The following is a 25,848-nucleotide window of genomic DNA, read 5'->3' as shown; positions in this document are numbered from 1 at the left end:
ATGAAAATGGTAAATATTAAAATTAAGAACTTTATTAAATAGATTAGAATTTCCAGATTAAATAAGAGAGAATTGGAACTGGAAAATAGGTCAATAGGTCAATTTGAAGTATCCAAACTAAATAACAGAGAAGGAGAAAAAAGATGGAAAATAAAGAGTGATAAGAAACTTATGGGACATGATTCAAAGATCTAACAGATAAGTTACTGAAACCCTAGAAGGAGAGGAGCTGGCAGGGTATGAGTATCTTAGACGACATTGCTTGAGAGTATTCCAAAACAGCAAAGGCTTCAATCCACAAATTCAAAACACTCTATCAAACCCAAGAAGGATAAATACAAAACGACATATCCAGTTTTGTATCATAGTAAAAATGCCAAAAACCAATGGCAAAAAGAAACATTTTTAACTAGCCAGAGGGGAAAAAAATAGTTAGTAGCTCCAAAGAATAAGGCTGACTTTCAACAGAAGTAATGGAAGCCAGCCGGGCACGGTGGCTCATGCTTGTAATCTCACCACTTTGGGAGGCCGGAGCAGGCAGATCACCTGAGGTCAGGAGTTTGAGACCAGCCTAGCCAACATGGTGATGTGCCATCTCTACTAAAAAATGTAAAAATTAGCCAGACGTGGTGGCAGGCTCCTGCAGTCCCAGCTACTCGGGAGGCTGAAGCAGGAGAATAGCTTGAACCTGGGAGGCAGAGGCTGCAGTGAGTCAAGATCGTGCCACTGTACTCTAGCCTGTGTGATAGAGTGAGACTGTCTCAAAAAAAAGAAAAAAAGAATGGAAGCCATGAGATGATCGAAAAATGTGACTGATGTGCCGAAAAGAAACTGCTAACTTAGAGTTCTACATCTGGAGAAAATATTTTTCAAAAAGGAAAATAAAATAAAGATGTCTTTAGACAAGCAAACATTGAGGAAAATCTGTCTCCAGGAGAACTGCACCAAAAAAGTATACTAAAGAGATTTCTTCGAGCAAAAGGAAAAATATCCTAGATGAAAGCATGGAAATTGAGAGACAAATGAACAACAATAGAGAGTAAAAATATACGAGTAAATCTAAATGACTATTTATTATATAAAAATAACATTAACTTCTTTGAATTTAAAATGTAAGTCATAAAATCACAAAAGGATGGAAATACACTGTCCTAACATGATCTAGAAAGTAATAAAAATACTATTTTGGAGTAGATCTAATATGTCAAAAACATACGTATAATCTCTTAGCAACTAGGGTAGAAATTCTGTTATATTTACTATTTTTTCTATTTTAATTGGATTTACTTCCCTAATTTTTTTCTAATTTGTTGAGATGAATATTTAAGTCATTAATTTTACTCTTTTTTCCTTTCTAGTATATGCAGTTATAGCTATACATTTGCCTCTTTAGCTGTTTCCCACAAGTTTCAATATGTTCTGTTTTCTCTTTTATCATTAACTTATTTTTCTTTTTGAGACAGGGTCTCACTCTGTCATCCAGGCTGGGGCGAAGTAGCGTGATCTTGGCTCACTGCAGCCTCGAACTTCAGAGCTCAAATGATCCTCTCCACTCAGCTTCCTCAGTAGATGAGACTACTGGCGTGTGCCACCACACCTGGCCAAATTTTTTTATTTCTTATACAGAAGAAGTCTCACTATGTTGCCCAGACTGGTCTCGAACTCCTGGGCTCAAGTAGTCCTCTGGTCTCGTCCTCTCTCTCAGTCCCTTTGTGATTTTCCTCAATATCAAAGAGCCATCTTGCTGAAGAGCACGCCCTTCATGAGGCAGTTCGCATACAATAACTGATCATCCTGGAAGGCAGTGAAACTGCCTTTGCAAAAATTATGACAGTAAGAAAAATCTGACACAGGAAAATTATGACAGTAAGAAAAATCTGACATAGGAAAATTATGACAGTGAAACAAATCTGACCTAATCAACTTCATCTTGCTTCTAACCTCCAAGTGGCCCTTACTCATTCCTAGGCATAGGCCGAACTAACTATAGGAGGAATTAAGAGTTTAGCTTTTAAACAAAGATAATAACAGCCCCTTCCTAAAACAAATCCTGTCTTTGTTTGGGGACCAAAACTGCCTTTATAAAACTAATAAACTGACCACAAGATTAGAAATTATGGCTCAGGAGTCATCCAGCCAGGGGCCACAAGATTTGTAACCTCTGCAATTGCTCCTGTGGATAACATCACTATGATAAAACCTAAGGTTGGTGTTCAAGACATTCTTAAGACCCTGCATTCTGTTGGACCAGCCAGTGCCACCCAGACCAATAAACTTGCTCCAACAGTCCTGTAATCCCACCCAGGAACTGAAGACAGAAGGAAGATCCCATTTTGACCCCCTGTGATTTATCCCTGACCCAATCAATCAGCATTCTCCATTCTGTAGGTCCCCACCCACCAAATTATCCTTTAAAAGCCCCAATCTCCAAATCTGGGGAAATTGATTTGAATAACAAACTGTGGTCTTCTGTTCAGCTGGCCCTGCATTTATTAAATTCTTTTACTATTGCAGTTTTGCTGTCTCAGTAAATCGGCTCTGAGCAGTGGCTCAGAGTGACTGCTGCAACTCTGATCAGGTGACTGCAGCAACTCTGATAAGACTTATTTGCTTAGAAGTTTCCCTGGGGTTGACCAAGATTTTGTGACCACATTATGACAGGCATGGAAACCTGGGCTTGAAAACAGCAAGGAATTTAGGATCTCAGACCCCTCAGGATTAGCTATAAAGATACACTGAGACTGAAGGAAATCTGGAATAGAGAGTAGGGGTAGGAAGTGGAGGTAGAAAAGACAACAATATGGTTTGGATGTGTGTCCCCTCCAAATCTCATGTTGAAGTGTAATTCCCAGTGCTGGAGATAAGGCTTAGTAGGAGGTGTTTGGGTCATGGTGGTGGATCCCCTGTGAATGTCTTGGTGCCGCCCCTACAGTAACGAGTGAGTTCTTGCTCTGATAGTTCATGTGAGATCCGGTTGTTTAAAAAAATGTGGCACCTCTCTTGCTTCTGCTCTTGTCATTTGATGCACCTGCTTCCCCTCTGCCTTCTGCCATTATTGTAAGCTTCATGAGGCCTCATCAGAAGCAGATGCCAGTACCACACCTCCCGTCTAACCTGCAGAACTGTGAGCAAATTAAACCTCTTTTCTTCATAAGTTACCCACCCTCAGATATTTCTTTACAGCAATGCAAAAATGGACTAACACAGACAATGAATACCAATTCCAGCCCAACACCATCTGCATTGTTGGGGGATACAGTTCTTCCTACTAAACTTCCTCTTCTAAGTTCAGGTCCACCAGAGTCCTGAAGGAGCTACTGCTTGAATTACATGAAGAAGTGGATTTGAGCAGCATAAAAGGTCTTGTGTGATGGATACACCACAGGGAGTAGACTATAGTGGACATAGAGATGCACCATCTAGATTCCACCCCAAAGAAGGTCTTATTGTCCTAGGGGCTGGGAGCTCTGGGAGCTCCTTAAAGATGTCAGCTGCAAAGAGCCACCTCACACGAGTGTGTACTTTTCCAAGGCAGTCCATACCCAATGACTGATTGCTACAGGAGCATAAAGGTCTGACCATTTCAGCCCATCAAGGGTCTTCTCTGAAGAGCTATATTTGCTCTAGGGCACCTCACTGGGTTGGCTGAGTCTTTGTCACATTTACATTGCAGTTTGACTTCTTCATCTTCCCAATCCAGCCTCCTTTTCCTTCCTTCCACAGGTGTTGACCCCTTATAAATAGCCTGTTCACCAAACCTTTTCTTAGCAGCTTCTGAAGTACTCTACCTATCATGATCATCGAAAAACACTGAATGGCCGGGCGTGATGGCTCATGCCTCAGCACTTTGGGAGGCCAAGGCAGGCAGATCACATGAGGTCAGGAGTTCAAGAACAGCCTGGCCAGCATGGTGAAAACCCATTTCTACTAAAAACACAAAAATTAGCTGGGTGTGGTGGGAGGCATCTGTAATCCCAGCTACTCGGGAGGCAGAGGCAGGAGAATCACTTGAACCCAGGAGGCAGAGGTTTCAGTGAGCTGAGATCATGCCACTGCACTCCAGCCTGGGCGATGGAGCAAGACCCTGTCTCAAAAAAAAAAAAATTCCCCAAATATCCAGGAACAAATCTAACAAAAGATGCATGAGGTCTCAAAACATGCAAAATTGTATTAAGAAAAATTAAGGAAGATAAAGTAAATGAAGGGATACTTCATGTTCATGGATTGAAAGTCAATATTGCACAGATGCTTATTCTCCCCAAATTGATCTACAAATGAAATGTAATCCCAACAAATACCTCAGAAAGTTCTATTTGAAAAAAAAATTTCGCTGGGTGCACTGGCTCACGCCTGTAATCTCAGCACTTTGGGAGGCCGAGGCAGTTGGATCATGAGGTCAGGAGTTCGAGACCAGCCTGACCAACATGGTGAAACCCCGTCCCTACTAAAAATACAAAAGTTAGCCAGGCATGATGTTGCGCATCTGTAATCCCAGCTACTCGGGAGGCTGAGACAGGATAATTACTTGAACCCAGGAGGCAGAGGTTGCAATGAGCCGAGATCGTGCCATTGCACTCCAGATCTGGGCTACAGAGCAAGACTCTGTCTCAGAAAAAAAAAAAAAAAAAAAAAATTCATGCTGATTCTAACATTTATATAGAAAGTAAATACTTCCTCCCTCAAATGAAGAAGAACAAATTTGGGGAATCTACTTAATATAGGAAATCATAACTTATAGAACCACAGCCATGAAAAGAATGTGGTAGTGGCAAAAAGATAGCTAAATAGACCAATGGAATAGAATAGAGTGTTCAGAAACACAGAGACAGACACTTGACTTATGACCAGGTGATGCTGAAGAGCAACAGGGGAAGAATGGTCATCTCAACATAAGGTTTTGAATCGATTCATTTGTATATGAAAAAAATGAAACTTATCACCTACCTCATCTCATACTCAAAAATCAATTCTACATGGACTGTAGATATAAAAGATAAAAGAGTAAAGCTTCTAGAAGATAATATAGAGAAGTATATTTATAACTTTGGTATAGGAAAAGGTCTCTTAAACAGGACACACACACACACACACACACACACACATGACTAATCACCTGTTCATCAAAAGACCCCATTATGACATTAGAAAGGCACAGAATGAGAGAATCAACAAAGGATTTGATTCTATATAGACAAAGGACAACTATAAATCAATAAGAAATAGATAATCCCAATAGAAAGCTAGGCAAAAAACTTGACAAATTATTTAAAAGAATTGGTTCATATGCAAATAAATGACCATCAAACATATGAAAAAGTGTACAACTTCATTAGTCATTAGGAAAAAGCACTTTACAACTATGAATGGTAAAACTGAAAAGATCAGCAATACTAACTTGGTAAGCATCTAGAGAAACTGGAACTCTCATATATTGCTGATTGGAGCATGTGTTATGATTGTTTGGAAAACCTTTCAGCAGTATCTTCTATAGCTAAAATAAACATATCTCATGACCCAGAAATTCTACTTTTACTTTTATAGCTAACAAAAATGCACATATAAATTTTCATCAAAAACTATACACACATGATCACAGATGCCTGAGTTACAATAGTTCAAAACTGAAAACAACCCAGCTATCCACTCACAGCAGAATGGATCAACAATTTTGCCGTACTCATGCAACAGAACACTATGACAAAAAATAACAAGTTATGGCTACCTACAATAAAATGGATGCATCTCAGAAACTTAACTTTGAACAAAACCAAACCCCCAAAAAGTACAGACTGTATAATTTCATTTATATATACTTCAAAAGTATGCATGGAGATTGTTCAGGAAAAGGAGCATCAGGTAGTGACAATGAGGGGCACAGAAGGAATCCCGGGGTGCTGATAAATGTCCCGTTTCTTGACATGGGTAGTAGGAATATGAGGGTGTTTACTCTGTGAACATTCATGGAGCAGTACACATACGATCTGTGTACTTAACTTTTAAAAAATAATAAGTTGCATGCCTAGTACAATACTAGATAAAAGGAAACATTTATCTATTGATTTAATTTGTGGACTTCACCTGTCACACCCACAGTGTATCAAAAGAATGGGAGATCTGGGCACAGGAACAAACTACAAAAACCAGAACATTCTTCTCACACCTGTGGAAAGTCAGACCCGAACGTCTGTGCCAAAATCACTACACCCTTGGCACAGCTATGTGTATGCCCATGTGCCACTTTGTAGCAGAACTCACAATCACTTTGTAGATGAAAATGTTGCTCTCCGAGGCTGCAGGCCCAAACACAAAATTCTGTTTCTAAGATAACATCCTGTACCATACCTTACGCTTTACATTGGCAACTGAACTGGAATAGTCATCGCCTCTCTTATTTTTAATTGAGGGGCTTTTCAGTGCTACATTTATGAGTTTCTCATTTTTTTAAGTGGATAAAGCTGGCCCACCCCACAGCCCTAAATACTTCTACTAGTACAAGTACTATCCACCGCAGACACGTTCTTCACAGAGTAAAAATCTGTCTTCTCAATACTTTTGTCTGGCCAAAAAGACATCCTGCCAGGTTTATAGTGAAAGATCAGAGTTTGCTGACAACAGCGTGAGGAATATTTCCCATCCAGGGATGAGTGACTTCTGACAGGAGTTGCAGGTTTGGCAAGACACCGCACGGATCAGGCCAAACCAAACAGTGAGTGGAAAACTCCACTCAAACAGTGTACCATGGGCACAGGCCCCCTGTGGCCAGCCCACGTGTGCAACCTACTCTGATGAGTAGGGAAACAGCAGTCCAACAGTACTGCACATACTGTACAGAGGATGTGCCTCAGCCAGGTGGAGGCAAGGAGACAAGACGGCTGGGACACCATCCCAGGCCTAATCAGAAGAGTACACTCTGAGTTTTTCCAGGACCTGGTAATGCCAGAGATATTTTAATCATGGCTTTAAGGAAATATTTTAAGCATAAATGGCTTTTGTGACCCATATGTCTAAATATTTTCCCTTTTAGGCCAGAAGAGAAGGCACCTTGTCTTCATATCTCTACAAAGTGGAGAAAAAATTAAAAAGAGAAAACTTAACTCACAAAATGTATCCTACCAGATCCACCATCTATTCTCGCCCTTTTGGTTCTTCAATTGCAAATTCAGTAGTTAGAAACAGGGTTTCTATACACCTTGCATAGTGACAAGTACATGATTCATAGCCAATTATTGAATATTTAGTCACACAATCTTTAAATCTTCTTTGGTTAATTTCTTTCTTTCTTTTTTTTTTTTTGAGACGGAGTCTTGCTCTGTCCCCCAGGCTGGAGTGCAGTGGCGCAATCTCGGCTCACTGCAAGCTCTGCCTCCCGGGTTCCCGCCATTCTCCTGCCTCAGCCTCTCCGAGTAGCTGGGACTACAGGTGCCCGCCACCACGCCCGACTAATTTTTTGTATTTTTAGTAGAGACGGGGTTTCACCGTGGTCTCGATCTCCTGACCTCGTGATCCGCCCGCCTCGGCCTCCCAAAGTGCTGGGATTACAAGCGTGAGCCACCGCGCCCGGCCAGTTAATTTATTTCAAATGCTACTATGTGGCATTTACTCATTATCTCTAAAACTGGAAAACATGAGCATGCCTGTACGTGGCAAATGCAGAGCAAGATATTCTCCCAAAACAGACAGGAAATCACTTTACATATAGCATATTACAGTAGACTCCACGGAGCACTATGCCAAAAGATCCTTTAAGTGGAAAGAAAGGTTAATTATTAAAATTCTGTGAACTTCAAAGATTTGGGAAGCTATAGAAATACGATTACTCATGTCACACGTACTAACATTTCTATGTCTTACAATGGCTATTTACATTCAATTTACAAAAAGATACATATTTTCTGACACAAAAAAATCTTATTACTGAAACAACATATTCTTTCCAAATAAATGTATTGAGGTTCTATACAATACATTAAATAAAATAAAATCCTATCTGATCTATGTCTTATCATGCAAAGAATAAGGGAGAGCCGAAAATTATCATAAGCTGTTAATTCTAACAAAAAGGTCAGTTCCACCTTCTGCTGTGTTTCTTCATGCCTTCCTGGGTCCACATCACTGTGCCTTGCAACTCTATTTCTCATTGTTGTCTCAGTAAAAATTCAGAATTATGATTCTTCTCCCAAGTGGCCACCAAGGGTGAAAGACTTCACCCTGGGTGAGTTCCCTTGCCAAAGCAGTTAAGATTTCCTCTGCACACGTTTTCCAATGTCAAAGAGTTTAAGAGGAAAAACATTATTTTCTTCAACCCAGAAAATATTTTGACTGACATTTTTATATCTTTTCCTTTTATAAAAATATCCAAAAATGTTTACAGCCATTTATAGTTTACAAAGGGCTGCCCCACAACCAGAACACTAACAATCATATGTTCTGACCACAGTTTTGTAGATGCAGAAATAAAAGCCAGAACCCGATTCTAAGCCCCCGACCCTCAGCACAAAGCGTTTTCTGCAACTGCTCTGAAAATGTGAAAGGGATGAGGCCGCTTAGACTTCCCTTCTATTGGGTGAAATGCAAAAAGAAAACACAGGATCTAAAAGGAAGAGAGACTAATGGAGCCTCAACAGATCCTTAGCAATTCTGACTAGGTCTCTGACAGAAAATTTTTAATGAAGGAAGGACAACTTGAGATCGAGAGAAATAATTTCAAGCTCTAAGGAATTCACTAAAAAATGAGCACAGCTTTAGCACTAGTATGACTGACACTAACGCAGAAGTCCTGACAGGTGCTATAGAAAAAAGAAGAAGAAGAATCTGGGATTAGAACACCATGATTTCAGCCATAGCAGGATAGCTGTGGGTGAAAGCTGCTTGTAACCGGTAATTAATATCTCCACCATAGTCAAGTAAAAACAGAGTTTAACAGAAGCTGAGTGTAATCGTTAAGACTCCCAAAAGACATGACAATTTGAAAAAGGCTTGTGAGGAAAATTACAGTATTATGAGGCAAAGGGAAATCTCACCGTCTGGAAGTTGATTGTAACTGAAAAGAAAATCGTTAACCACTTTCAACTGATCAGGTCTCGTAACTATGCCAGCTGTGTCAGTGGACGTTATAGTGGATATCCCGTCCCACTAAATCTGAATGAGCCTTTAGCCCACAATTCCACAACTGTGGGAGTGTGTTAAGCCTTCCCATGATCCCCTTCTGCCTCATCCTCTCCTTCCCCACGGACGGTCTGTCTCAGTGTTTCATGGTGGCAACCGAATTGTGAAAACATACCTTTCACTGATTTCAAAAACTTAAAACAAACATTACCTTATTTAAAAAATTGTACTCACAATGACCTTTATGAGCAATGGAGATTGTATTCAAGATTTCAGAAGAGAAAGATGTGGCATAGCTCACATTTCAAATTCCATCTTTCAGACACCCTTTTTTCTCAAAATTTCCCTGACAAACATGGGTTTTGGAATTTCTTTCTTTATCCCTTCTCCAGCTTGTACCTCATTTGGTCTCCCAACCTCACATCTTCCTAACTGCTCTTACTTCCCACTGACCTTTTTTCCTTTTTTCTTATTTTCTTCCCCCTCCATCTTAGGAAATGAAAGTTTTTTTTCTCCTCTATGGCTTAACAATTTGGTGACTGTTTTTCATTGTTGAAATGTTCACAAGGTCTCACCATCCAACCCATGAGCTTTCCCAAGCATTTTTCTCCAACAATAGCTCTTAGCAATAGTAAAGGGAAAAAGAAATGGAGCAGAGTCATCAATGACCAAATGACCCTGGCTGGCCATTAATTTCCAAAAAAAGTACATTTAACAATTAATTTAGATAATGTATGATTTGTGTTATGCATTTAGCATTCATAGTTGTTTCAGAAGCAAATTGCTTAGATATATCTGGATCACAACAATTTGAAGGACCAGCAACCAAAGTTCCTCATGCAGAGTCTTGAGAATTAAGAACACAGCATCCGAAGCATAACAGCTGAGGTGCAAATTCTGACTCTCCAGAATTCTTAGGGAAGTTACTCAACCTCTCTGCAACATGGAATGACAATAATATCATTCCATATGTAGGTAAAATTGCCATTAAAAATTAATCCTACCCCAACTCCAGCTACATAAAAATGAAGTAATTTTCAAGGAAAATAAAACACAAGAGGAAAATCTCATCCTAAAGTATGTTCACATTTTCCAAGAGATTTCAAAATGGCAACAAGAAGTATTCATTTTCAATTGTTTCCACATTTTACATTGAAAATATGTTGGCTATCAAAATTACTAGAAAACAAATACATATATGCAACATGGAATGATAATAATTGTTTCTACCTCATAGGGTTATCATATGGATAAAATTAGTTAATACATGTGAAGTCCGTGGAACATTGCCTGGCCCATAGTAAGGGTTGAATAAATGTTGGCTGGTGCTAGAATTAAACTCACCCCAGAAGGCAGTGGTGTCTTTCTGCCTTACTTTTCCTCTTAAGCACTTACTAGTTTTACTATTTATTTGTCAATTATTCATGTGCTACTTTGAAATAACTTATACATCTGTACTATAATAGACTACATCTTCCATGCATAGCTGTATTCAATAGCATATATACAACTACGTGTTCTAGACTGGAATCCTCTTACACACATTGAGTCCATTTTAACATCTTCGTATCTACCATAGTGCTCAACACAGTACTTTGCCCAAAATAGGGATCTAATTAATATTTATTAGTTTATGTTATAATAATGCCAATTGTGTTTTCATATATTTTTAACCTGGGTTATGGCCTTATCTGAAATCACCTCGAATGATATTTACCAGTTAGTACTTGCCTTTTACTTTCTCTTTATTTCTGGAGACATTCTAATTTTTATTTCCATGGGCTTTTCACTGTCCCTGCTGAAATTTCAGCCCCCGCCAAAATGAAAGAAAGAAGGCTAGATATTAGATTCATGACAATGTATCTATACCAATGGTAAAGAACATATTTCTATATTTGTTTTCTAGTAATTTTGATGGCCAACATATTTTCCATGTAAAATGTGGAAACAATTGAAAATGAATACTTCTTGTTGCCATTTTGAAATCTCTTAGAAAATGTGAACATACTTTAGGATGAGATTTTTCTCTTGTGTTTTTTATTTTCCTTGAAAATTACTTTATTTGTATGTAGACGGAGTTGGGGCAGGACTAATTTTTAATGGCCATTTTAGCTGTTTTTCCCAGCAATGAGAAAGTCAAGGATTAAAAACTGCTTTCTAAATGCTTATATCGTGTTACCTCTTCATTGCTCTACTTACATCTCTTATTCTTATCCCCATCTGTACACACAGTCGACCTTAAGATGAGTTCTCAGACTCAGAGATTAATTTCATGAACTAAAGGAAGTCAGCCAAAGTGGAAAAGAGGAGTCAATTTCAGGTCTCTGATTCATTTTGGTCCACAAAAATCTGAGGTTTGAGTTGCCTCCAAACACCTGCACATAACTAGGAGAGTAAAAATATGTTTTGTGACTCTCTAACCAGCCACCTCTTAATGAAATGAATATTGTCATTTCCACAGGATAATTTTCATAGAAATGCACTTGGCTAAGCAATGGTAAATACACAAAGTCCGATTTTTCACATACCATGCCTCTCTATCCATGAAGATAAATGTATATCAGATTATGGAGATACATATACAACCTGTCTTCTATAACAGTAGTAAACACCCAAGAGTGTTTAGAGTAACACTGAAAAGAAGTAACAACAAAAGGTACACAATCTATGGTCTAAGGCAGACTAAGTCAGGGCTCATCACCAGGCCACCATCCATCAACCCTCATTCTGACACCTATATCCAAGATAACCATTTGCAGCAAGTGATATACATAGGAGCTTGTGTTTTGCAAAAAGAATAAGAAAAGGGAATTTGTGACTGCAGTATTATACTCTAAGAAGAAACAAATTGTAGGGATGCGATCATGTCTGTTCCAAACAGAACTAGTGTTCTATGTTTCAGCCCATATAATTAGTGGGATGAGGTCAAAAATTACTAAACTCTTCTGCCTGAAAGATTCTGTAAGACATTGAGCCCAAGAAGAGGTTCTCTGGGACTTTAATTTTATTTTAAGTTGAGGGATAGTATTGGGAAAAGGCCATTCATGAAACCCTACAACATTTTGGCAACTCAAGGGCTATAGCTTGATGCAAATTATTTTTGGGGGGAGACATTTATCTTAAAGTAAATTAGTAAACCATGATGTGCAATGACAATAATGAACCTTCTCAGGTAGCAGTTCTATACACTTGGGAGCTAAAACATAAGAAGAAAAAGTCTGGGCACCAAAGGACAACTACATTTAGAGTGTGGACATTTTGAGACATCATTCTGGAAATATATGGAAATAACTGGGAGGTATTGAGATCCTGTTGTTATGCAGATAGAGGCTAACAAGTCAGCAGATACGTGGGTTAAATGTATAAAAGGATTTTTTAAAGCTAATAAGTGAAAACATCCTTTTCCCTCCTAACTTTAGAAATGTTTGCAAGATTAAAGCAGGGTTTAGGCAGAAGGAAAACAAAAATAACTTTTATTACTGATGGATTCAAGAATGTGGCTTCAGTGTTCAGTAATCATGAGCTTTCTAATACTGGATCCTCAAATTAAACAGAGTTACTCCAGTCACAGGCAATATTGAAGGCTGTAGATCTCTCCACTGGAATAGAAGGAAGGTCATAGATGAATATGTTCTCTCTGCAGGCAGATCCTGATGAGATAAAAAGAATTAGGCTACATATACAAAATTCCTCTTTCTAAACTCACGAGTCTTCTTGGGAGCACTGAAGGAGAGAGTTGGATAAGCCACCAAGAGTTTTATACTTGTGGAATTCCTTCCACATGGAAAGACAAACTCTGTGGATAGGACCTTTCTCCACCGCCAGCAATGTGCAAAGAGCCTGGCACAGGGCCTATCACGTAACAGACTACAAAACAACCTACCGTGCTCCAGGCACTTACTTGCTAAAAACATGAGTTGGATACCAAGAAATATTTGTCTTCCTTTCTCCCAGAACGTAGTATATACTGGATATTTGCTGAATTCTACTCTTCCTCCTTTTTCAAATGGTTAGAAGCAATATGCTTCTTAAAAGTAACAATTGGTAGTAAATAAAGCTATTTAGCAACTCTACAATTACAAAGGTGATGTGAAAAAGATTTCTACCTCCCAGTTGGATGATCCACGGAGGTAAGGACAGAGGAGCAATAGAGACCATATTCAGATTCAAAGTAACTTTTATCAAGTGCCCACTGTGTCAAGCACTAAGCTAATACTTTCATAAATGATTGCATTTTTTACAATTAAATACTTAACCAAATCACAGGAAGAAAAATTGAGATGCAAGAGTGTTAAGTTACTTATTCAAGGAGTCATAAAAAAGAAGAGGTAGAATAATATTTTGAACTAAGTATGACCCAGACTCATTTCATTCCACCTATATTGCACACAACATCAGCATATAGATATAAAGACAATTATAGTTTTTTTAAAATGGATTTTGTGGGAAAAGCAAAAAAAAAAAAAAACTTGTGCTACTTTGAATCATACTATTAGGTACGTTAAAATAATCTAGTTAATATTATACCAGTTCTTCTAAAACTAGTTTTAAAGGATTTTTAAATCTTCAATGCATATTTTTAAAAAAACAATTTAAAAGACCAACAGCTATATGGCCAATATATCAATAAATAGTCTTTGTTTCCCTTTAAATCATGCTGTATATGTTCTTCTTCAAACCCAAACCTTGGATAGTTACCAAAATTAGAGAAATTTTCCTTTACACTGCTCAGATACAGGATAACCCAGTGATCCCACTCTCTTGTAGGCATTTCACATGAGACATTTTAAACACAGGTGGAGATAATCTATGGATGCAAACCAACATAAAATCTGAAGTGGAAGAAAGCAGAGCCCCTCTTTTGTGAAGTGATAGCTCAGAGAAGCAGTACAGAGTGTCTCGAAGGAACATCAGGAACCTCTCGGCATAGCCTGCTTTGATTGTTCCCAGGGGCTCCCTTGGCTGTTCTGCACATTTCCTCTTAGCCTTATTTTCCACCACAACACTTTCCAGAGTGATTAGAAGCAAATGACAATGCCAGGCAAGTCCAAGTACACCTCAGATCCTCCCAAACAGTTAGCACTTCCTGCTGCTTTCATTGGCAACTGCATAATGTAGCTTACTAGGCAGATTTTAATTTGAGTTCTACTAATGCAATAATTTAAAATTTTTATTGATTCATTTTCAAAATTATTTCTAGTTTCCTATTTAGAAAGAGCAAGTTATACTTTGGGTTAATAGACAGAGGTTTTACATAGTGCTAGCCTTAAGCATAAATGGAATAAGCCATAATCTGAAGAGTGTTATTTGAGAGACATCCACGGAAGTCTAAATTATCTAAATTTTTTTGCCTTGACATTTCTCACCTTTTTTATCCACTTTATCTTATATATATATTCATTGCTAGAGTCTCTCATTTGAGTTGGAAAAATAAAACAAATTATCTCTGAAAGGCTATTAAAACACACGTTATATAGAAAGAAATAAATAGAGAAAGATTATACACAAAAAGATTCCATATTGCATCGAGAAATCATGGTAAATTTCTTTATGTGGCTACAAATATTTTATCTTTAGGAGCAGAGATCGAGGAGAACATATGCAGAGTGCACTGAATTAGAGAAAACATGCCAAGCCTATTACTTTGTTAAGTTTGCCAAAGAAGTTTTTCACATAGTTGTGGTAGTTATGTCATGTCTCTTGTTTCTAAGACCTGTGAGTACATTAAACCTTGTTATTTTGAGTCTGTCCTATGTCCCCTCTTGTGGAAACACCTTATTGATAATCACACACACACAAAAAAAAAAACCAGGAGGACTATGGACATAGCCGGGAATGACTTGAGAAATTCATAATTTCCTGCTTATGTTGACCATGAGTCTCTGTACAAGCAAAATAAAAACTAAACAGAGTTGTAAACTACCAGAACAGTGAAGGTATGTCCCAATTTTTACACAGAGACACTCAACAAAGGTTGAGAGACAAGTTGGGTAAGGTAATAAGAACATCTCTGTCCAAGCTTTGGCTTACCACAAACTTAAAGTAGACTTCAGTGGTCACACATGAGAAAGAATAGAGACTTTAGAAAATTAGTTCAGGAAAGTCACTAAACAAAACCAACAGCAACAACTACAATATAAAAACAGCAATAAAACACCTTAGAGAGGAGATATGAGTTCCAGAGTTGCCTCATTATATTATCTTAAATGTTCAGTTTTCAACAACAACAAAAATATGAGACATGCAAAAGACAGGAAAGTGCAACTCATATGCAGGGGAAAACCCATCCCTTAGGAAGTCCATGTTGTAGACTTACTAGACAAAGATTTTTAACTCCTTATAATAAAGAAATAACAGAAACCATGTCTAAAGAACTAAATGAAAGCATAAGAATGATATTTTACCAAATAGAGAATATAAATTAAAATATATAAATTATTTTTAAATGAGCCAAATAGAAATTCTAGAGTTGAAAAGAATAATAATTTAATTTATAAATTCACTAGAGGGGCTCACAGCAGATTTGAGCTGGCAGAAGAAATAATCAATGATCTTGAATATAGGCAAATTGAGATTATCCTGCATGAGTAGCAGAAAAAAAAAAGAACAAGAAGCATGAAAAGAGCCCCCAGAGACCAATGGTACACTATCAAACATAGCAACAAACACATAATAAGAGTCTCATGGGAAAAGAAAAGAGAAAACTGGCAGAAAGAATATTTGAGGGAAACAATAACTGAAAACATCCCAACTTGGATAACAAACATCAACCCATCCATATAAATAGCTCAACAAATTACTAGTAGGATAAACTGAAAGAGATTACCTAGATACAAAATAATCAAACTGTCAAAAGGCAGACAGAGAACTTTTAAAGCAGTAAAAGAGGTGATTCAACATTTAAAAATGATCATCAATAAGATGTATAGCCAACTGTTCATCAGAAACAATGGAGGCCAGATGGCAGTGGAATTGCATATTCAAAGTGATGAAAGAAAAAGACAGCTAACCAAGAATCCAGGAAAATAGCCCTTCAAAAACAAAGACTAAATTAAGACATTTCCAGGTAAACAAAACACTGAGAGCACTTGCAGCCCTCTAAGAAACAACAAGGAAGCCCTGTAGGCTGAAATGAAATGATTGTTCCCAGGGGCTCCTAGGGAGCCCTGGACACTAGACAGAAACTTGAATCCATACAAAGAAATAACAAACATCAGTAATGTTAACTATGTAGGGAAACATAAAATACAGTATAGATATCTTTTTCCTTTGCAACTATTTTCTTTTTCCAAGTAATTTAAAAGAAAATTGCATAAAGCAATATTTATTAAATGGTGTGAATGGACTTGTAATGTTTAAAGATGTATTTTATGACAACAGCACAAGCAGGGAGGACATGGAGCTCTATACAGGAACAAAGTTTTGTATACTATTAAAACTAGTTGGTGTTATTTTTGAACTAGATTGATATAAATAAAATGTTAATTGTCACCCCTAGGAAAATTCCCTAAAAATAAGTATGTCTAGACCTAACAGATATCTGCAGGACACTCCACAAAAAAACCAGAATACACATTTTTCTCAAGTACACATAGAACATTACCCAGGATATGCCTTATTTTAGGCTATAGGGCACCTTTAATAAATTTAAAATGATTTAAAAGGATTAATTTTAAATAATTTAAATTACACAAAGTATGTTCTCCAACCACAATAGAATTAAGTTATAAATCAACAATATAAATTTGGAAAATTCACAAATATGTAAAAATTAAACAATACACTGCTAAATAAACAAGGGGTTAAAGAAGAAATTACCAGGCAGGGAACAAATCACAAAGAGGAAATAAAAAATCTGGTCTGAAATTAGAAAATATTTTTTAAGATAAATGAAAATAAAACATACCAAACCTATAGAATGCATCTAAAGCATTGATTACAGACAAATTACAGCTTTAAGAATATTATGTTATTTTAAAAGTAAAAATCTAATTATAAAAAAAAGATAAATAACCCAACTTTTCACCTTAAGAACGTAGAAACAGAAGGGAAAACTAAGCCTAGGAAGGAAATAATTAAATAACAATAGAAATAAATTAAATAGAGAATAGAAAATAATAGAGAAAATCAGAGAAACCAAATACAAGTTGTGCATAACCTTTTCTAATTGGATGACCCCAATAGCAGGAATGACCACCCAGAACATACACATGAGCAAAACATCAGTAATACCATCTGGCAACTTCTCTGAGTAATAGCAAGAGTGCATGTATAGGAGAAGAAGGCCACTATCATTATAACCTAAATAGCCCCAGTGGTGGATCCTGCACCCTAACCTATAGATGTTCCAGTTTTGACAGAAGGAGTTTGCATTTAGGAAGACATTTTGCTCCTGCAGTGTCAGAGTTCAGTTGCAGAAATGCATCAAGTCTAGATTAATAAAGTAGGTACTTGAGGTATCAGAAAAGTCTATGGTTAGGGAAACATCCATTTGTGGCACAGCAATCAGAGCATTACTTAATTTTCTGGCATGAAGTGTTTAAAATCAAAATAGTCAAAAATAACAACAGCTACAATTAGTGGCTAAGGAAGACATAATAGATAAAGAAGCAAATTACAGCCACAAAATATAAATTATGAGTGGAGGGGAAAAGTCTAGAGTATTTTTATGCAATGAAAATTAAGTTGCTATCAGCTTAAAATAGTCTATTGTAACTACAGGACTTTTAATCCTAGCCCAATGGTAACCACAAAGAAAGAAATTGCAGCAGATATACAAATAAGAAGGAGAAAGAACACAAGGTTTAGCACCACAGAAAACCACCAAACTACAGGGGTAAACAATAAGATAGGAAGAAAAAAACCAAAGGCTGTGCAAAGAAACTAGAAATAATTAACAAAATGGCAAGAGCAAGTCTTTATCTATCAATAATAATCTTGAATGTCAATTGATTAAATTCTTCAACTAAAAAATGTATAGTAGCCAAATGGATTTTTTTCATGACCCAAATATGTGCTGCCAAGAAGAGACTCACCTCGCTGCTAAAAACAAACAGAATAAAAGTGAAGAAATCGAAAAAGATATCTCATGCAAACAGAAACCAGATAAAATAGACATTAAAAATTGTAAAAAAGAGACAAAGAAAGTCATTATATAATGATGAAGGGACCAATTTTACAAGAAAATATAACAATTGTAAATATATATGCACCCAACACCAGAGCACCCACACAAATAAAACAAACATTACTGGACCTAAGGGAATAGATAGCCTGCAATACAATAAATAAAAGTAGAAGACTCCAAAACTCTACTTTCAACAATGGCCAGATCATCTAGACCAAAAATTAACAAAGAAACATCATAGACTTAAATTGCACCACAGACCAACTCAACCTAACAGACATTTAGTTCAGGAACAATTCAAAACAATTACATTATAATTCAAAACAATTTACAGAACATACCATCAAATAACTGCAGAATAAATACTCTTTGTAACTGCACATAGAACAGCCTCCAGTTTAAATTAGATGGTAGGTGACAAAACAAGTCTTAATAAACTTAAGAAGATAGAGATTGTATTAAGTCCCTTTTCTGACTACATGGTATAAAACTAGAAATCAACTACAAGAAAACTCTGGAAACTTTACAAATACATGGAAATGAAACAATGTGCTCCTAAATTAGCAATGAATCTCTCAAAAAATTAAAAAGAAAAATAAAAAATTTCCTTTAGATAAGCAAGAATAAAAACATATCAAATCAAAACCTATGGGACACAGCAAAAGTAGTTTTAAGAGGAAAGTTTATAGCAATAAACACCTACATGGAAAAAACAAGAAAGTTTTTCTTTTCTTTTTTTTTTTTTTTTTTTTTTTTTTTTTTTGAGATGGAGTTTCACTCTTGTTTTCCAGGCTAGAGTGCAATAACATGATCTCGGCTCACCACAACCTCCGCCTCCTGGGTTCAAGCAATTCTCCTGCTTCAGCCTCCCGAGTAGCTGGGATTACAAGCATGCACCACTACACCAGGCTAATTTTTTGTATTTTTAGTAGAGATGGGAAACCTAATGATGCATCTCAAGGAACTAGAAAAACAAGAACAAACTGACCCAAAAATTGGTAAGAGAAAAGAAATAATAAAGATCAGAGCAGAAACAAACCACAGAGACTGAAAAAGCAATTCAAAAGATTAACAAAATGAAGAGGTTATTTTTTTAAAAGGTAAAATCTGTAAACACTTAGCTAGTCTAAGAAAAAAAAGACTCAAATAAATAAAATCAGAAATGAAAAAAGACATTACAACTGATACCACAGAAATACAATGAGTCATAATGGACTACTATGACCAGCTACATGCCAATGAATTGATAACATAGAAGAAATGACAAATTATTGGACACATACAATCTACCAAGATTGAATTATAAAGTAACAGAAAATCTAAGCAGACCAATAACAAGTAAGGAAATTAAATCAGTAATAAGAAGTCTTCCATTAAAGGAAAGCCCAAGACTCAATGGCTTGATTGTTGAATCTACCAAACATTTAAACAAGAAATAATACTAATTCTCCTCAAACTATTTTAGAAAATTAAAGAGGAAGGAATACTTCTGAACTCATTTTATGAAGCCAGCATTACACTGATTCCAAAATCATACAAAGACACTACAAAAAAAGAAAACTACAGGCCAATAACCTGGATGAATATAGATGCAAAAATTCTTGGTGAGATACTAGCAAACTGGATCCAATAGCACATTAAAAGTATCATTCACTATTATCAAATGGAATTCTTCCCAGGCATGCAAGTATAATTTAACATACACAAATCAATAAATGTGATACACCATGTTAACAGAAAGACAAAAATCATGTGATAATTTTAATAAACACAGAAAATGCATTTAACAATCTTTAACATCACTTCATAATAAAAACTCTCAACAAATTAGATATAGAGGTATGTACCTCAACACAATAAAGGCCATATATGACAAATCCACAGCTAACATCATACTGAATAGGTAAAAGCTGAAAACTTTCCCTCTAAAATCAGGAACAAGCCAAAGATGCCCACTTTTACCATTTCTATTCAACATAGTATTGGAAGTCCTAGCCAGAGCAGTCAGGTAAGAGAGAGAAATGATAGGCATCCAAACCAGAAAAGAGGAAGCCAAATTATCTTTTGCAGACAACATGATCATATTATATAGTAAACCCTAAAGACCTCATGAAAATACTGTTAGAACTAATATACGAATTCAGTAAAGTTTCAGGATACAAAGTCAACATACAAAAAATCAGTAGCATTTCTATATGCTAATAGTGAACTATCTGGAAAAAATCAATAAAACAATTTCAATTATAATAGTTACAAAAGGTAATAATATATCTAGAAATAAATGTAACCAACTAGGTAAAAAAAAAAAAAAAATCTCTACACTGAAAACTATAAAACTTTGATGAAAGTAACTGACACATATAAATGAAAAGGTATCTCATGCTCATGGATTGGAAGAATTAGTATTGTTAAAATACCCATACCACCCAAAGTGATCTACAGTTTTAATGCAATTTCTATCAAAATACCAAAGGCATACTTTGCAGAAATAGAAAAAAAATCCTAAAACTCATATGAGACTCCAAAAGGGCCTAAATATATAAAGCAATCCTGAACAAAAAGTACACACTAGAGGCTTTTCACTACCTGACTTCAAAGTATACTACAAAGCCGTAGCAACCAAAACAGCATGATACTGACATAAAAACAGACACATAGACTGATGAAACAGAATACAGCCCAGAAATAAATTCATGCACCTTACAGCCAATTGATTTTTAACAAAGGTACCAAAAACACACACTGGGGGAAAGGCAGCCTCTTTAGTAAATGATGCTGGGAAAATTAGATATGTACATGCAGAGAATGACACTAGATCCCTACCTCTCAACGTATACAAAAATCAACTCAAAATAAACCAAGTACTTAAATGTAAAACTTGAAACTGTGAAACTACTAAAAGAAAATATTGGGGAATCTCTTCACAACATCAGGCTGGGCAAAGATTTTTTAAAATAAGACCTCAAAAGCACGGGTAACCAAAGTAAAAACAGACAAATGGAATTACATTAATATAAAAAGCTTCTGCATGTAAAGAGACAACCTACAGAATGGGAGAAGATAGTTGCAAACTACACATCTGACAAAAGGTAAATATCCAAACTATATAGGAAACTCAACAGCAAAAAATAAGTAACCAATGAAAAAAAAAGGGTGAAAAGGGTGGAGCCAAGATGGCCAAATAGGAACAGCTCCAGTCTACAGCTCCCAGCGTCAGCGACGCAGAAGACGGGTGATTTCTATATTTCCATCTGAGGTACTGGGTTCATCTCACTAGGGAGTGCCAAACAGTGGGTGCATGAAAGTCGGTGCAGTGCACCGTGCACGAGCCAAAGCAAGGCGAGGCATTGCCTCACTCAGGAAGTGCAAGGGGTCAGGGAGCTCCCTTTCCTAGTCAAAGAAAGGGGTGACAGAAGGCACCTGAAAAATCGGGTCACTCCCACCCTAATACTGCGCTTTTCCAACGGGCTTGGAAAATGGCACACCAGGAGATTGTGTCCCGCACCTGGCTCGGAGGGTCCTACGCCCATGGAGTCTCGCTGATTGCTAGCACAGCAGTCTAAGATCAAACTGCAAGGTGGCAGCGAGGCTGGGGGAGGGGTGCCTGCCATTGCCCAGGCTTCCTTAGGTAAACAAAGCAGCCAGGAAGCTCGAATTGGGTGGAGCCCACCACAGCTCAAGGAGGCCTGCCTGCCTCTGTAGGCTCCACCTCTGGGTGCAGGGCACAGACAAACAAAAAGTCAGCAGTAACCTCTGCAGACTTAAATGTCCCTGTCTGACAGCTTTGAAGAGAGAAGTGGTTCTCCCAGCATGCAGCTGGAGATCTGAGAACGGGCAGACTGCCTCCTAAAGTGGGTCCCTGACCCCCAAGAAGCCTAAATGGGAGGCACCCCCCAGTAGGGACAGACTGACACCTCACTCGGCCGGGTACTCCTCTGAGACAAAACTTCCAGAGGAACGATCAGACAACTGAATTTGCGGTTCACGAAAATCCGCTGTTCTGCAGCCACCACTGCTGACACCCAGCCAAACAGGGTCTGCAGTGGACCTCTAGCAAACACCAATAGACCTGCAGCTGAAGGTCCTGTCTGTTAGAAGGAAAACTAACAAACAGAAAGGACACCCACACCAAAAACCCATCTGTACATCACCATCATCAAAAACCAAAAGTAGAAAAAACTGCAAAGATGGGGAGAAAACAGAGCAGAAAAACTGGAAACTCTAAAAAGCAGAGTGCCTCACCTCCTCCAAAGGAACGCAGTTCCTCACCAGCAACAGAACAAAGCTGGACGGAGAATGACTTTGACGAGTTGAGAGAAGAAGGCTTCAGATGATCAAACTACTCCGAGCTACAGGAGGAAATTCAAACCAATGGCAAAGAAGTTAAAAACTTTGAAAAAAATTAGACGAATGCATAACTAAAATAACCAATGCAGAGAAGTGCTTGAAGGAGCTGATGGAGCTGAAAGCCAAGCTTCGAGAACTACGTGAAGAACACAGAAGCCTCAGTAGCCGTTGCAATCAACTGGAAGAAAGGGTATCAGTGATGGAAGATGAAATGAATGAAATGAAGTGAGAAGGGAAGTTTAGAGAAAAAAGAATAAAAAGAAACGAACAAAGCCTCCAAGAAATATGGGACTATGTGAAAAGACCAAACCTACGTCTGATTGGTGTACCTGAAAGTGACGGGGAGAATGGAACCAAGTTGGAAAACACTCTGCAAGATATTATCCAGAAGAACTTCCCCAATCTAGCAAGGCAGGCCAACGTTCAGATTCAGGAAATACAGAGAACACCACAAAGATACTCCTCGAGAAGAGCAACTCCAAGACACATAATTGTCAGATTCACCAAAGTTGAAATGAAGGAAAAAATGTTAAGGGCAGCCAGAGAGAAAGGTCGGGTTACCCACAAAGGGAAGCCCATCAGGCTAACAGCTGATCTCTCAGCAGAAACTCTATAAGCCAGAAGAGAGTGGGGGCCAATATTCAACATTCTTAAAGAAAAGAATTTTCAACCCAGAATTTCCTATCCAGCCAAACTAAGCTTCATAAGTGAAGGAGAAATAAAATACTTTACAGACAAGCAAACGCTGAGTGATTTTGTCACCACCAGGCCTGCCCTAAAAGAGCTCCTGAAGGAAGCACTAAACATGGAAAGGAACAACCGGTACCAGCCACTGCAAAAACACACCAAATTGTAAAGACCGTCAAGGCTAGGAAGAAACTGCATCAACTAACGAGCAAAATAACCAACTAACATCATAATGACAGGATCAGATTCACACATAACAATATTAACTTTAAATGTAAATGGGCGGCCGGGCGCGGTGGCTCAAGCCTGTAATCCCAGCACTTTGGGAGGCCGAGGCAGGCGGATCACGAGGTCAGGAGATCAAGACCATCCTGGCTAACACAGTGAAACCCCATCTCTACTAAAAATACAAAAAATTAGCCGGACGTGTTGGCGGGCGCCTGTAGTCCCAGCTACTCGGGAGGCTGAGGCAGGAGAATGGCATGAACCCGGGAGGCGGAGCTTGCAGTGAGCCGAGATCGCGCCATTGCACTCCCGCCTGGGAGACAGAGCAAGACTCCGTCTCAAAAAAAAAAAAAAAAAAAAAAATGTAAATGGGCTAAATGCTCCAATTAAAAGACACAAACTGGCAAATTGGATAAGGAGTCAAGACCCATCAGTATGCTGTATTCAGGAAACCCATCTCACATGAAGAGACACACATAGACTCAAAATAAAGGGATGGAGGAAGATCTACCAAGCAAATGAAAAACGAAAAAAGGCAGGGGTTGCAATCCTAGTCTCTGATAAAATAGACTTTAAAACAACAAAGACCAAAAGAGACAAAGAAGGCCATTACATAATGGTAAAGGGATCAATTCAACAAGAAGAGCTAACTATCCTAAATATATATGCACCCAATACAGGAGCACCCAGATTCATAAAGCAAGTCCTTAGTGACCTACAAAGAGACTTAGACTCCCACACAATAATAATGGGAGATTTTAATACCTTACTGTCAACATTAGACAGATCAACGAGACAGAAAGTTAATAAGGATACCCAGGAATTGAATTCAGCTCTGCACCAAGTGGACCTAATAGACATCTGCAGAACTCTCCACCCCAAAACGACAGAATATACATTTTTTTCAGCACCACACCACACCTATTCCAAAATTGACCACATAGTTGGAAGTGAAGCTCTCCTCAGCAAACGTAAAAGAACAGAAATTATAACAAACTGTCTCTCAGACCACAGTGCAATCAAACTAGAACTCAGGATTAAGAAACTCACTCAAAACCACTCAACTACATGGAAACTGAACAACCTGCTCCTGAATGACTACTGGATACATAACGAAATGAAGGCAGAAATAAAGATGTTCTTTGAAACCAACAAGAACAAAGACACAACATACCAGAATCTCTGGGACACATTCAAAGCAGTGTGCAGAGGGAAATTTATAGCACTAAATGCCCACAAGAGAAAGCAGGAAAGATCCAAAATTGACACCCTAACATCACAATTAAAAGAACTAGAAAAGCAAGAGCAAACACATTCAAAAGCTAGCAAAAGGCAAGAAATAACTAAAATCAGAGCAGAACTGAAGGAAATAGAGACACAAAAAACCGTTCAAAAAATTAATGAATCCAGGAGCTGGTTTTTTGAAAAGATCAACAAAATTGATAGACTGCTAGCAAGACTAATAAAGAAGAAACGAGAGAAGAATCAAATAGACACAGTAAAAAAAAATGAAAAAGGGGATATCACCACCGATCCCACAGAAATACAATCTACCATCAGAGAATACTACAAACACCTCTACGCAAATAAACTAGAAAATCTAGAAGAAATGGATAAATTCCTCGACAAATACACCCTCCAAAGACTAAACCAGGAAGAACTTGAATCTCTGAATAGACCAAAAACAGGCTCTGAAATTGTGGCAATAATCAATAGCTTACCAACCAAAAGAGTCCAGGACCTGATGGATTCACAGCCAAATTCTACCAGAGGTACAAGGAGAAACTGGTACCATTCCTTCTGAAACTATTCCAATCAATAGAAAAAGAGGGAATCCTCCCTAACTCATTTTATGAGGCCAGCATCATCCTGACACCAAAGCCTGGCAGAGACACAACCAAAAAAGAGAATTTCAGACCAAAATCCTTGATGAACATTGATGCAAAAATCCTCAATAAAATACTGGCAAACCAAATCCACCAGCACATCTAAAAGCTTATCCACCATGATCAAGTGGGCTTCATCCCTGGGATGCAAGACTGGTTCAACATATGCAAATCAATAAATGTAATCCAGCATATAAACAGAACCAAAGACAAAAACCATATGATTATCTCAATAGATGCAGAAAAGGCCTTTGACAAAATTCAACAACACTTCATGCTAAAAACTCTCAATAAATTAGGTATTAATGGGACGTATCTCAAAATAATAAGAGCTATCTATGACAAACCCACAGCCAATATCATACCGAATGGGCAAAAACTGGAAGCATTCCCTTTGAAAATGGGCACAAGACAGGGATGCCCTCTCTCACTACTCCTATTCAACATAGTGTTAGAAGTTCTGGCCAGGGC

This window comes from Symphalangus syndactylus, chromosome 15 (genome assembly GCF_028878055.3).
Source record: "Symphalangus syndactylus isolate Jambi chromosome 15, NHGRI_mSymSyn1-v2.1_pri, whole genome shotgun sequence".
In the NCBI taxonomy this organism is placed as follows: Eukaryota; Metazoa; Chordata; class Mammalia; order Primates; family Hylobatidae; genus Symphalangus; species Symphalangus syndactylus.
The sequence above is the reverse complement of the archived record's forward strand: the minus strand, read 5'-3'. Positions refer to the sequence as shown.